Source organism: Atractosteus spatula, unplaced genomic scaffold (genome assembly GCF_055471065.1).
Source record: "Atractosteus spatula isolate fAtrSpa1 unplaced genomic scaffold, fAtrSpa1.hap1 Scaffold_61, whole genome shotgun sequence".
NCBI classification, from domain to species: domain Eukaryota; kingdom Metazoa; phylum Chordata; class Actinopteri; order Semionotiformes; family Lepisosteidae; genus Atractosteus; species Atractosteus spatula.
The window spans coordinates 161,237-177,280 of NW_028296892.1; the positions used below are offsets into that span (position 1 = coordinate 161,237).

At 39.5% G+C, this 16,044-nt stretch overlaps 1 non-coding gene across 1 annotated transcript; it reads right to left on the minus strand.

Moving 5' to 3' along the window:
- Positions 1–15,472: 15,472 nt before the first annotated feature.
- Positions 15,473–15,544, minus strand: trnat-cgu (transfer RNA threonine (anticodon CGU)). Its single transcript has one exon. It is a non-coding gene; the product is annotated as a tRNA-Thr (tRNA).
- Between the last annotated feature and the right edge of the window lie 500 nt (positions 15,545–16,044).

Sequence of the window (16,044 nt, forward strand, 5' to 3'; positions counted from 1 at the left end):
CACAGACACTACACACACTCACAGACACAACACAAATTTATACATTCAATCAGACACTCACGCACTCACAGATATACACTCACACACATTCACAGACACACACATAGACACCGTATACATACATAGACACGGCATACACTCTTAGGTACAAATACACTATAACTAACACTAGTGCAGATACTGCTAATATTGCAACAGTAACACTATCACCAAAACATACACTATTCTATCATTGTTACTAACACTGACACAAACTACTTATAATAACACTAATGCTATCATTAAAACTAACACTACTACTACTATAACACTATAATTATAATTAATATTAACATGAATATGAACACTAAAACTAAAACTATCGGTAGCGCTATCATCATTAATACTCACATGAACACTAGCATTAAAACTAACAGTTGTACTCTCATTAATATTAACATGAATACACTAGTATTAGTATTAGTTGCTACCCATGACGTCACATCGCTCTTTGTGACGAAGGCGAGACACCTAGACGCGCACAGTGACGTGACGCCTGTCGCCGTGTTTACCATACTTATGATTTATAAACACTGGAAAAAATGCATTTAAACTGTTACTTACATACATGTGTCAACTTGGAATATAATTTTCTAGCTCTAGGATAGAGTTACCTAAATAATAATATGAATAATCATTGTTTAATTTTGGATTGAACATTATTAACACTAAACGCAGTATGGTAATTGATCGATACAGTCTTTATTGACTGTTTACTAGATATTTAAAACAGGGTCAAGAATGGGAAATGAATCAGTACTCACCAATCGGTGAAGTTAATCGTTTATCCTACGGTTCTTCAGAGATCAATAACTCTCCTCCGTGCACTCAGCGCGCCTCCCGCGGTCTCCCTCTCTGATCCCGGCGCTTTTGCTGGTGTCTGTGACATCACAGCGCTCTTTCTAACAGAGCAGAGCGCGTCTCCGCGGGAGGAGACTCCTGTCCGGAGCCCGGGGGGCTTTTCTTACAGATAAAACATCTCCCAAAAAAAAATACATACTGGGCTGTGAAGAGAAGCGAATCATAACAGTTGGAGAAGGAGAGCGGCAAACCAAGAAATGCAATTAATTAAACAGGGAAAAAAAATTTGTTTACTTCGCAGATTAATGTGTTACAAAGCGTACCCGTGTGGAGCAGTAGAGAACGAGCACGAGTCCCTGAAATAAGAGCTTTTAACAGTTTTACACGAATCTTCAGAGTATAGAAGCCAGGAGGATCAGACTCCTGATCCTAGAGGATAAAATGTGTATCCTGGTTTTATTTCCACCCAGTTCTCAGTTCCATAGGTAGTCTGATGATTTAAATGAACTGTATAACTGTTACAAGACTTCATCTAATTGTAAATTCATAAGACTGTCTGTGAGACACTTGTGAGAGCAGCTGAATCCCAGGGCTGGTGTGGATCACACACAGACAGGTCTTCTGTGTGATCTGAGTCCCACTGCTCAGAGCTACAGACTGGTCAACTGGTCACTATAGTAGTCACAACCATCGGACCATCAGCTACTAATAATCAATATGATGATCAGAGTGTCAATACTGGTGTTTATAAAATAAATACTAAAATCATTCCACACTCACTTGCATTATAAAACACTTAGAAACATGTTTGGGGGCTGACATACAGTAAAGAAAGTAATACAGAAGGGCTGGAGGTCCTGGAAAGGGTTAATAGAAGCTTCTTGCTTCTGACCTGGAACAGAGCCAACAGCTGCCAGATCAGTGACCCCTGAGCCCAGTTCACAGAGTGGAGAATTGGGAGCTCTTCTGTGTTTCTGAGAGGCTGGGAGGAAGGAGAAAAGGGGGAGATGTGACCTGAGTTCAGGCTGTTCTGTCTGATATTATTCATGTAGCAGCACTGATTGTCTGAATGTCTTCTGGATCTGGACTGTCAGGACAAAGAACAGTATGGAGTTGAGCTTAGATAGATAGATAATACTTTATTAAACCCCGTAGGGAAATTGATGTGTTACAGCAGTCCAGCCCAAGACAAGCAAAATAGACATCAGAATAGTTATAAAACAAAAGACAACAAAATAAATAAGTACATAGGTGTGTGCAAAATGTGATGATCATAGTCACTGTAAAAACAATAAAATATGTGCAAAATGTGCATAGGTTTATACAGACTGATTGTCCAAAAAGTACAATGGAGTAAACATGCTGTCCATAGAGGAGCAAATGAAGGGCTAACAGTCCTAGCCTAGGGCAGCGTTATACACCCTGACCGCCGCCGGGAGGAAAGACCTGCGGAAACGTTCCCTTGAACACCGTAGCTGGAGCAGCCTGTTGCTAAAAGTGCTCCGCTGCCCAGTATAAGTCCCATGAAGCGGATGAGAGGTGTTGTTCATGATGGCTGTGAGCTTGGTCAGCATTCTCCTCTCAGCCACCACCTCCAGGGGGTCAAGGCTCATCCCCAACACAGTGCCAGCCTTCTTGATAAGTTTATTGAGCCTATTTGCATCTTTTGTCATGATGCTGCTGCCCCAGCACACAACAGCGTAGAAAATGGCTGCCGCCACCACTGATTCATAAAAAATGTGTAGCAGTGTTCCACACACACTAAAGGACCTGAGTCTCCTAAGAAAATAGAGTTGGCTCTGACCTTTCTTGTACAGGGCGTCAGTGTTACCAGACCACTCCAGCTTATCATCCAGGTGTACCCCTAAGTACTTGTAGGAATGTACGCCCTCTATGTCCTCACCCTGGATGGAAACAGGGTTCAGCGGAGACTTATTCCTTTGAAAGTTGAAGATCATTTCTTTGGTCTTGCTGGTGTTAAGCTGGAGATGGTTAAGATGACACCACTCCAAAAAATTGGTAATCAAATTTTGCTTCTGTCTGAGTGTGAGTCTGAGCTGTGAATCTGACTGAGAAGAGAATAATGATTTGTTATTCTGCCTCTGAGGATTTTTCTTCTTTGCCAAGTGGTGTTACATCCCCTTCAGATACTCTGCACAGACTGCCAGAGAGAGATGGACAGATACGAGCACACGCAGCGAGAGAGATATACTTCTTCATTAACTTTGAAGCAAGTGTTCATTTCTTTTCTGGAACAAGTTGTTTCTGAATTTCAAGAAAGTCATACAACTTCTGAAAGATAAAATACAAATCTTGCTTATCCGGACAGAAGAAATATTGCAAAAAAAAACAACAAATGCCAGTGATTTTTTCTCCTTTTAAAGAAAAGTGGAGAAAAACAACAGCAGTTCATCTCCGTCGGCTTGATTTAGCTTAATACAAGTATTCACTTCTTTTTTTCTGAAAATTACAGCCTGCGAAAGATTAAATACAGTTCTTGGTTATTCTTCGTCAGTGCAGAAGAAATACTGCGGGCTGGCAGGAAAATGCCAGTATTTTATTTCCTTTAACTACAAACATGTGAATGGTGAAAAGCAACGGGGGTGTCCCTCTGTGCAGCTGTTAAACAAAGAGCTGGTGATTCGAGCCCACTCAGGGATGCGCTTCTGATTGTTCTGATGTAAACATAATCTCCGTTAACAATTAATGGGATTTCTTCGCAACACGTTCCCTCTTGAACTTTGCAGGAAATGTGTGTGTTTTACTCGTGTGGAACTACAAGAAGTAAAAAATTAAGTACCTAAGTCAATGTCCAAGAAAACCATTTTCACGTGAGGAATTGTAGCTTTAACTGGCTGTCGGGAGAATTCATTTATACTACGCAAAAATATTTTAAAACTAGATCACAGATTTGGTGGAGAATTTAACAATCCTTGACAATCTGGGTTATGTACTCAGTATGCTTCCGCTGCGCCACTCTGCTGATTCAACACGACTGCTCTTTCTTTGCTTTCTAAAAGTGCGCCCGAGATGAAATGTCTCAACGGTAAACGCGGACGTCACTTTGAGCACTTGGTCTTTTGTAGTACAAATCATCACACGCTGCTCTACATGGGCGTGTCTTCAAGATCGTTGTGAACCAAAGCTTCCGCTTTCCGAGGCTACTGATTCTTTCGTCGTTAATTCCCAAATCTTCAATGAGAATCAGTGAAACGAAAACCAAACACATGCACACACTCGCGTCCTAGCGTGAAAGAAAAATGATGGAAGCATTTGAGAAATAGCAAGTGATTGCTACCTCCACACAGTTTATAAGGCTGAAAATGATGCAGGAAGGACAGCAAAGTTCTAAAAGCATCGGTTGAAAAGCATCTACATAAGATGACAATTTCTCATAAGTAAAATCTTCAGCTTTAAAAGATTGTCATCCATATTTTTTTGTTTTACTCTTTTTCACATAAAACGCTTTCGATAAATAAACTGTTTTGTAATGAAGGCTGCATTAGAATATGCGTATCTAGCTTTGTTCAATTAAATCGGGACATGTGCCAGTCTCAAATTGATCACTCTTTGCAGGAACACTACGGAAACCTGCAGATGTTCGTTGGGAGAAGTGACTCCTGCAAAAAGTGTAAATCGTTGAGAAAAGGACTCCTCTCGCGAATATATTTCCAATTTCTAAAGAGCCGATTTTCTCGATTTTCGCCATTTTTTATTTTTTTCCGGTTCAGATATTGATCACGTTCGAAAGATGATTTTCAAAATGGACGTGTTACCTGCAAAGTCACCGTGAAACTGTTAATGGCGAAAAGATTCATAATATTTATTTTCTTAGAATACCAATGTAATTTTTTAGCATTCTTTCAAACAATTTCTTTATAGCTAAAATAACAAATTCATTCCATTCCATCTTATATGTGTTTAATATAGTCTAAAATATTTTCATTTGTATGAAATCAAACTGAAACGTTGCCACTCTGTGGTCAACATAAGATACATATTTCCCCAGATTCTCCTCATTTGTATCTTCCTAGACACAATTCCCCAGACACACACAATTATACAGCCACACATACAATTGATGACGACTTGCCTTCATATGTGTCAAGACTGTACTAAATGTGTTACACTTTTTTGCATATAAGTAATGATATTAAAATATTTTTAGTCTGAATAATGGACAGTTTATTTACAAACCTTTTTTTTCTTGGTTTCCTACAACCTATTGAGATATAGTGTGAGACAGATAGCTGTATCTACGGAAGAGTAAGCTTTTCATTTTAGAGGATGAAATAGTTTGACGTAGTTAGGAGTAATTAAAGGAATTAAAATATAGAATCTAACCACATTCACAAGAAGTAAGAAGTAGAAGAAGAAAATGGCAGTTTGTTGAAATTAATTTACTAGGTGAAACACATACTGTAAGTAATTACTAAAATACTGTTTTCTTGTTCCCAGGAAAACTCCTCTGTGATGAGCTGCAGTCTGAATATGATGATGTGGAGAACAATGAGAATGATCCCATCTCAGGTGAGGGCTGTGGAAGCCAGGGGAGCTCACAGTGGGCGTGGGAGGTTCAGCAGGTCTTCAGATAGTTCACAGGGAACCATTCCAAAGTCAACTAGACCCAGGACCAGACCTTAACTGTGGTTCAGCTGCAGGGGGTCTTCAGGGTTTAATCCCAGCACATTGAGAAAGAGGGTTTCTTACAGTGGGTCTGACTCAGTCTCTGGAGTCCCATCTGGAATCCCTGCTGAGAAACAATACATTTCTGAATAAACATCTATTATTCTATTAGTGTTTCCTATTCATATATTCTGTTTTCTATAGAGTTTATAACAGAAGTTTGGAAGAAAGATTTTATCCTAATCTCACTTGCTGTTCTTCTAAATTTAAATGTACCTATTGGGATGTTTTCACAATTAAACAATTACACAAATACAGCAGGGAATACCTGAGCATTTGAAAACCCTGGTAGGCATGTGTAACAGTACTTATACTCATCCGAAATAGGGGATTAAACACAACAAATGTGTCATCATGGATAAAGTCAGAGAGCTCTCTGAAGAGTGCATATGAGGTTATTCACCAATCTCCCCTCAGAAGTGCCAGATGCTAACAGTCTATTATAGGAGGTGTTCCGTAAGTGTAATCCCTGACAAGGGAGGATTTACAAAATATTACATGGATGTAAATAAATATGATTTCTACTGGACTTTATGTACAGTACTATAGAAATTACAATATAACATTTTTAGATGTTTTTAAGCGAGACACATGATCTAAGACATACATCTGTTTTTGATGATTCTGTTTCTGTTTCATGGGGGATATGAAAAAATCTGGAGGGCACATATTCTGTATTTTTTAATTTTCTATTCTTGCCATGACATACTTCTGGGACTTTTTACATTAAGGGCTACTAGGTCTGAAGCAATGTACCCAGATATCAGAAGCTAGTTACTAGTGATTTTTTGGAATAAACTTTTGTATTCCAAAATGTGTACACTCTAAACAAAAGGCGAACATAGCTATAATTTCCTATATATCCTTTCAGTAAATAATTAATAATTATTAAATTCTAGTATTGACTTCTTTCACTAACATTTTCACATAATGGCAAGAATGCCCATTGCAAGTTTCTCAGTGTTGATTGTGCCACATGTATTTTGTCTCTTGACAGATGCTTCACACAATTTATATCTTTTCCACAACCTTGTTTCTTTGAGTAATGAGATCTTGAGGGTCTGTTTCTGTATGAAATACTCTGTTTTCTGTACCCTGTTCACCTCTTCTGCTGACTGTGTGTCTCTGGCAGGTGTCTCTGCCATTTCTCCTGAAGTGCAGAGTCTCCTGGCCACACAGTCCATTGAAGATGGATGTGACTATGATGATGTCGGAGTCTCCTGACCACACTACCCTCTGAAAAAGGATCTTAGTATGATTATGTCAGAGCACTGTGCAGCTTTGTAGAGGATTCGTCCTGAAGTCAGATTAGAGTTTTTAACTGAGCAATACCATTATGATATGCCTTGTGTTTCTGAGTCATCCCTGTTAAAATACTGTTATATTTCCCTTAATGTATGTAGTTCTGTAGGTTATGAGGTGTTTGATTTCAGATTATCCAGTAACTGTACAGCTGAAAACCTGTACAGTACCCACACAGTCACTGTCCTAGTGAGACCTTGTTACTGTGTCTCCTGCTGTGTCTCTCAGGCTGTAAGACTGACCTGCACTTTTATACCTTTACATTGAGAGACACTGCACTACAACAGAAGGTCTATATGTCCTGCAATTCTGAGATAAGAACTGAATTGTGATTGTTGTTTCCCTTTGTCTACTGATTACAGATGTGTGTCATTATCAGAACAAGTAGATACAACATTAATTAATGATCAGTTAATCTGGCCTGATTTCATGTCACTGCCACTTACAGAGTGCTACATATGGAAAATAATCTGCATACATTATAATTGCATCTGTATATTTAGATGCATAAAAGCATCTCACACACAGAAAAATGAAGAAAATAACTCTTACCACCATTCAACCCAGGACACAGCAGCGAGGCTCAAATTTTAGACTTTTCAATCTGAACTGATGACCCTTCCTTTCTAATGAGCTTTTCAAAGACTGAATGTAACCTACTGTATATGTTGTTGTTTTTTGTGCTGAATGATTTTTTTTTTAAATCTTAATTACTCGGATAAGACAATAAGACTAGTGTTGATAAGATGATTGTTGAGCAGGCATCTGAACACACAGAATGAAAGTCTCATTCCTGCTCAGTGGCTTTTCTGGTTCTCCTTTTAGTTTAATTTAGCTTTTTATATTTGCAGAGGAAATGTTTAATATGTTGTTAATCTGATTTATTTACTACACATTGAATGTACTGTATCACTTTGAATTAACCTTTTAAATAAAGCTTTACTTTTCATTGATCTGGTAAAAGTCATTTTCCTGGTCAGTAATAAAATAGTGAAAATGACAGTAGAATCTTGCACAACAATGTATCAAGCTAAGATTGTTTTCCTCTCTAGCAATTTAGAATTATGTTTTAGAGTAGTACAGCTGTGAGCTTTTGAAAGGACGTACATTGTGTTTCCACATCATACTTCCTGATACAAATAATGTTTCCATGATGATAGAACTTCACAGATCCAGCAGCTTGGTAAATAAGTATAATAATACTGTAGCCAGATGATGAATATCAAGGTATTGAGTGCTCAGTGTGTAACGAACAGTTCTTTCCGGACCCTATGCGGACGACACAATCTGAAGAAGTGGGGGAACACTAGGGAAACGTCATGCAGGAATACGGGGCTGAAGACAGGGGGGCGTGTCCAAGGTGCGCTGGTGCACGGGGGAGGTGTGGCCGAGGCGAACAATCCAAAAGAGTAGTCCTTAGGGAATATCCAAAACACAAGGGTAAGTCCAAAACCAGGAGATCCATCAGAACAAAGAATTAAAAACCACGAAGGCCGGGTCGGAACTGGCGGACGGGGAACAGGAACGGGAACAGAGGTTAAAACCTTAACGGGACCAGGCGCTTCCAGGTCCCGGACTCGCACGATATGGAAATCAGATGCAGAGCCCGGATGAGCGTCAGCGCCTGGCTTTTAAGGTGGGCTGGGAATGGGAAACAGGTGCAGAGAATAAAGTCTTGAGTGAAAGGGCTGGAGCACCCTTAAGGAGGGGGGACTATAATCGTGACACAGTGCTTCGGGTTTAACTTCCCTGGCTGAGGAAAGCATAGTGCTGGTAAGAGATCAGTGTCTTCACATCCCCTCCCCAGGGAGAAAATCCTGCAGCAGTGGTGTTGCAGTGGAGGGAGGGGATAGAAAAGAGGTGCCCAGCACCCTCTGTAGCCAGAGAGCTGTTATTAGCAGGGAAGCAGAAGTACGAGGTTAGAATTTGACCTCCACCTAAACTTATCTGAATAACATTATATACAGATGCAGCCACTCAGAACACACAGTATTTCTTCCAGTAAAAGTTGTGCGGTGCCTTATGCAATTCACTGGCCAAAGACGATCAATAGGTTGCACTTAAATGTTAGTGAAACATTTACTTCATTTATTCTGTTTCTCTACTGTGCATGTTTGAATCTACTTAATATTGAATATTAATATGGAATTTTACAACTAAGGCTAAATTTTGGTAGCTGAAAATAAAAACAGAAGTACTATTTAGCACAATTTTGTTTTGATTTGAACCAATGTTTGCATCTCAATAATCCATTCATCCTTGAAAGAAGCAAAGACAGATGTGTTTTGAATCTCACAATGATCCTGTTCTCCATCCAAAAGAAAGGTTTAATGTGATCCCACTAGAAAAAAAGTCAATTTCCATCTGAAATGATGTCCCTTCAAACAATTTGTAATATCTCTAGAAGTTTATACAGTAGAAGCCTGGTTAATTGCTTAAATTTAAACTAATCAGGACTATGGGAATGAGATTTGATTTTGAACTGGGATTTAAATAAATAGGAACACTGCACTCCATTGTGCTTTTTGTATGACAAAAGGTGGGATTCCTGTGTTTTTGATAACTCAGTTGTTAGAGCGGAGGAATATAGTGGGAACAGTGAGGAATCCTTCGGTCTCTGGTTTGAATCTGGCTGGAAGAAAGGTGTTTTTTATTTTCTTTAATCAAAAAGTGAAAATTTGTCATTCACTTAGACGTCCAACGAAAGCTGAGTGAAAGGTGAAGAGCCTCCTGTTCTGAATTCTCCTCACGTTTTCTGGGCTTGTAGACTCCTCACTCTTCCTAAAAGTGCTGCAGATAAAGGTAGTTGTCGGGAGTTCAGTTCAGTGGTAGAGCACATGCCACTCATGTATGAGGCTGTTTCCATTCAGCGGGGTCATCATCCTAGATTTCTTCCTAAACGCGATATCTTTCCTTACTCGTGTGGCTTCCCTCGTGTGTGAATTTCAGCGCGACACATACACATTTATCTGTTTTATAGAGATTCTATTTTAAATCAGTTAAAACGAAAGAAGCACTAATTAAATACATGTAGAAAACACATCTATCTAATTGACAAAAAGGGGCGATGTATTAGTAGTAGTGGAGCTGAGCTCTCAGTAGTGCAGTTGATGTTGTTAAATCACTTATTATGTTTTTAAACCACTATACTAAGCACTGGCATGGTGGTGTGTGCAATCCTACCCAACCTTTCTATCGACTGTATGAGTCTCCTGTTCCATCTCCAAATCTTTCCACACATTTTGCCTGTTTCACCACCGTTATCATTAGACTATAGCCACTAATACGAGAATACTGTTCTGAAAGACTGTCTTAAATAATAATGTTGAAAAGGGTAATGATAACAGTTTCTTCATTAAGGTAACCATACATTTGCCTGTATAGTACAACTTATTATCTGTATCTGCAAATCCCCAATATTATCTCATGAGAAACAGAAGTGTAGAGTCAAATCAAATTAAATAATACAACAAATCTATTCAATTAACACCCAGATGTAACAGAACTAATTTAAGACTTACACCCCTTTAAATATGTATTTCCTTAATTTCAGTTCTCTCCACCGGGATACCTGGAAATTCACAAAAGCATAATACAGCTACTAAAGTACTAATGTTAAAGATAACATTAAACTTTATTATTTAGATATCACACTTTTATTAATAAAATATGTATTGATAAAATTCCTTGTGAATAATTGTAGTGTCTGGAAAGCAATTTTAGTTAAATATAAAAATAATTTTCAAACAAGTGGTGCATCAGTTCATTACTTAATGACGATATTATTTCCACTACATTCAGGACAGTTCTAATGTAATCTATTGTTCCGCTTAGTCTGCTACTTCAGTAACATCTAATGGGCAGCTGCTGTTATTTTAGGTTTGTTGCAATTGAGAACAGGTTCAGTACAGAGCTGCTGACAAATTTCAGAGGCCAAGTTTGTTGCAACTGACCCGTTGTAGCTACCAATCAGCAACAAGGAGAAACAAACATCAGTTTTGCCTTTTTTTTAAAAAAAAGGGAAACAGAGTAGTAGTTATTGAGGTCATTTCAGGTACAATGTAAGAACTAAAGTTAACTAGTCCCAGAGTAATGCGTGGGGTCCTATTAACAGAAAAAAAATAGTTGTAACCCAAAAACACAACAAACACAAAATGAGAAGTCTTCCGGGAACCTAGGTAAATCCCTGTAGTTGTCTAACAACTATAAAAAAACAACCAAACGCAACAACTTCAAAAGAAAAAGAACATTTAAAAACAAATCTGGGGAACAACAAAAACAGAATCTAATGCAAGAGCTTTATTAAGTCTTCAGTGCTCCACTCACCTCAGTAGACCTCTCTCATATATTTGTGTGCAGGTCAACTGGAGGTACACATTCCATGCTGAAAAGAGAAGTAAACAAAATGTTTCAGCTGTGGAGCCTTCTTTGATTGTGACTCGAAATAAACCTTTACCTTTACTTGTTCGTTTGATGTTAATTTATCTCCATCAAATACCTAAGAGTATCTAAACTCGACAGTTGCTTTCAGTAGCTGAAGATACTGCGCCAGGTGAGGCTTGAACTCACAACCTCAACATGACTCCGCTGTGCACTGCTGTATAAGTACCACGCGCTGACCGATTGCGCCACTGGAGCTGTGCGAGTTGTGCTCCTCATACAGACTGACGCTGCAGAAACAAAGGGTGAAAACGGTTTCGGTTGTGGATCCATCTCCTCATGGGGAAAAGCAACAGTAAAATAGCAAGGAAAATACAAGAAAAGAAACTGAAAGAATTGTGCTAACAGCAAAGAGGGACGGAGGGAGGTGGTCGGACAAGTAAATCAACCCGGCGGATTATTTGTAGGGACATTTTTGAGTCAATCAGCACACGGATCTCTTCATGTGCCTTAAGCTGTGCAGTTTGTATTTTCGATGTCGATAGGTTTCTTCAGAAGTCCAGTAAATTGACAATAATGGAGAACTAGCTGATGCACCCCGTCGTGAAGACCCTCTATAAGGTGATTGCATGTTTCATTTTCAAGTCGCCTCCTTTACACGCAATTGCAGCCCCGAAACTGAGAGAAAGCATGAGAAATGGCTTCAATTTCAATGTGAATCGCAGTACAGGCTCGATGGCTTCACATCTTCCATCGATCACATAAAATTGCAGTAAAGTGCTCTAAATACGACTCTAAAGTACTGGGAAAGATGATTATTTTGAGCGTGCCTCCCAGGGTCTGCTACGAGGCTGAAGTTGGCTTCTTATTCGCCAGCTTCTTCTTCGCGTTTTTCGTTCCACCTTAAATGCTGCTGCTGTGATGTTATGTCGCCTTTCGCCTGTAGATGGATCTCTTCGATCAGTACTAATCCGGCTGGAATACTGTAGACATCCTCAGTGAAAGGGAATATCCAAATAAATAGCGACTGTCCAAATTATATTTTTGTATGGAATATATTTCAGAAAATCGCAAACCAATTTTGAAAACTCACCATAACACGGACTTACACTGGGAAAAGGTGATTGTACTTTCTGCTTATTGCTACGGCCTTCCCCCCCAATTATGAAAATGTCTCACAGTTCTGACACCGACGTGTGAAAGACAATGTAACAGACTATCAAAATCCTGAAGTACAAAACATTTTAATGCACCAGTTTTTTTAAATATGACCCTCTGATCTTGGCATGTCAGAATACATTGGGAAAAAGTATGGCACGAATTGCACGAATTGCAATAGCACACATTGTTGAGAATATCACTGACCTTGCCGATATTTGCAGGGGTTACGAATATTTTGTACATGTTGAACTACAACACGTAAAATTTGAGCTCCTTAGTCAATATCACCGGGAATGTCCAATAATGACGAACATCAGTAGCTCCAAGGAAACTTAGACTCGCACATGGAGTTTTATCTTTGAATGGAGGGTGGGAGAATTCATTTATACTCTCGTTGCTCATTAGCTAAATTATTTTAAAAATATGACACAGATTTGTTCAAGAAACTTGTAATCGCCTTAAAGAGAGTCTTCTTGAAGATGTGCACCAGCTAGCTCTCCATTGTCAATTGACAGGACTTTAGAAGAAACTGTTCTCATACAACCAACATACAAATTACACATCTTAAGTCACATGAAGAGAAATCCTTGTACTAAATAACATAAAACTGTTGCTGCAAATTATCACCAAGCTGTTTTATGTGTCTGACCACCTCTCTCCTACTTTGCAGAGAGCACAATTCTTTCTGTTTCTTCATCGCTATTTTACTGTCTCTTTCCCCCACGTGGAGATGGATCCACAGCAGAAACTTTTGGTCCGTTCCTGTTACTCTGTCCGATTGAAAGAGCTGTATTAAAGGCACTCCCATCTCTGCAGGAAAGTTATTGCTGCTCTCAACACAATATACTGCAGCCAAATGTGATAGCGATACTGTCACTGCCTGTGGGCCACGTGTTCCTGCTGTCAGCCTATTATGTCATGTCCATCCACACCCAGAAACATTACTGCTGTAGCACAAGAGTTATACAGGCGCAGTCAATAGAGCATGAATCTCTTAATCTCAGAACTGTGGGTTCAGCCCCCACATTGGGTCCCTCTGTGTCAATTTGATCCCCCCAATCCTCCTAGCAGGACCTGATGGCGTAACAGTGATACCCAGTGCCTTATATGACCTTTGCGTAATTCAGCTTTCTTTCCACTTGATTCAGATTTTGATCTGAAATCATCGGCCAAACAAGAGTTTGTCTAAACAGAGGGAGATCTGCTCACAAGCAAGTATTAAACACTTCAGCATTTACTGTTCGAATACCACACTTTGTCAAAACACTGCCGCTTCTTAAGCTAATAAGTAATGGTTTTTGAGCACGCATTGTATTGTTAATGCTTATATTAAAAAAGCATAAATTCACATAATGGAATTTGGACTGAACAAAGTAGTCCAGCCCCTTTACAACATTACATACCCACTGATTAAAGCTTAAAACTACAGCAGCAGGAGTAACAATAATGGCAACAACATGTTTGGAGTTCGGCATTTCATTTATTCTTCGGATATATCGTATCGGAATGAACTGCCCGAGATAAAAGAGCAATTGCGGCTTCAGATCGTTTTTACAGAGCATTACGTTGTTCTGTTCATACTGACTATACGCTTTAAATTTGTCATTTACTGCAAGCGTTGCTTTTCCAGGCTTTTCGGAAATTCCTCGCATTTGAGCCAGCACTAAAATATTTCATTCCCGTCGCTGAATACATCGTGGAAACGGTATTTGCAACGGAATGCTGTCACACATGAAACCTTTTTGTTATTCGGTTCTGAAGTTTGAAAATGAAAATAAAACGGGGGTCACTTCATAGGCTTGAAAGAAGTCCAAGCAGCATAAAAACCCGCGAATTCTCACAAAGGCTGCACCTTTCTTCTGCTGCTTTTATAAATCAGCCTTAAACATTTGAATGCATACCTTACTGCTGCTAATCACATTCACGTGTTTACGAAGCTTTTTTCTCTCCGTTATGTTTTTGCTAAGTAGTTTCTCCGTTTTCCTCGTACTGTGATTGTCAGCGAGCACAACAAGACTGAAACAGTGTAAAGGCAGGTAAAAAAGACAGGGTAAAACGCCTGACTGTCGGGAGTGGGATTTGAACCCGTGCCTCTATTTGGAGAGCGAAACACAAAGCTTAAAAGACACGAATCTGTGAATTTGCTGTTTTAAAACGCTCGACTATCCTGAAGAAATGGGTGCTGATTGCACCAGTTGCATCCGATTTTCCGTAACTTTAGGACGATTGATACGACTGGACGAACAAAATTTGTGGCGTTTAGCATGACATGGAAAACGGTACCGGAGCATTCGGGTCCGGACTACCAGACTCAGAAACAGTTTTTACCCCCGCACTATCAAACTATTAAACTCCCAGCCTCTCTCACTCTCACCTATGATCTGAACCTCACAGTGCCTTCTTTCTTACCAAAAACCCAAACACACATTGAAAATCAACCTCTACCATACATGTCAAAAGCTCACTCCCCATAATTTCTATCCCTTTATTTCATTCTTTTGATACATGTTTTTGCACATAACCTGTTACCTTTTTGTTGTTTTGCACACTGCCTGTTGTTGTTTTTTGCACATCGGCTGTTGTCTCTGTCTTTCTTTTGTAATACAATTGTATTGTTGTTGTGTTGTTGTGTTTTTTTCTTTGTACTACTTATGTCAGAGAGCTAGCTAAATAGCATTTCGTTATACCATATACCTGTGTATAAGTATAATGACAATAAACTTGAACTTGAACTTGACATAGTCTTCCAGGCAGTATATTATTTTATCGTTTACTCGTTTAAAAAAACACGGTCTTCTCGTTCCTAAGTCAGATTTTTAGTGCTTTCGAACGTTACTTCCAACCTGGACTGACAGCTCACCCGATCTGTTTGTGATCAGACCATGGAGTCGGGGGCTGTACCAAGCGCACGTTCCTTCCCAATGCTGAGGTGATCATTCGGAAGATGGGTGTGAAGAGAAACAAGCTTTGTCGACTAAAAAACAAGGCAGGATATGCAAGAATACTAATCACTGGCGACAGTTATGCTCTCTTACTATTGAGACTCCTACATTGCGAGTTTTTGAAGACTTTGAAACTAAAGGAAAGCAGTGACAAGTGAAACAGGCACAGGTGGGGTTTGAGCCCACGATCTTCGGTTTACGAGACCGACGCCTTACCGCTTGGCCACCGCGCCTTCAAACAAACAGGGGAATAATGTTGTTCAAATTATTTTTTTTCTGAATCTGGTTTACATCGCCTGGAGGCAGCAACAACAATAAAAGGGATACTTAACAAGGAGATACGCAGTAGCAGTGCGACTCCAACAGATGCTCCTGAAGAGACTGGAGGTTTAAGCCAGCTCCTTAGAGCGCTCGGCCGCGTTACTCTCAACAGCGGCTCTTCAGCTCTTGTTGTTTGACCTAGTGGTTTTATAACGCGTGGAAACGACCGCAACTTCGTTTTCTGAGATGCTTTCTCTCACGTGGTGAAATCTCGACCTCTTTGGCATCTCTGGCTATAGTTCTTCAGTAGAGCAGGCTTTCACACCTCTGCTTATAGTGCCCATGAAGTCATTTTATTTTTACAGGAAGACGCATTCCCTAACGATCTCTCCTGTTTTAGAAATGCTTCATAAGTCGTGTTTGATTCAACGGACGAACAGTATACTAATTGTACAATGCAGATCTATGCGGC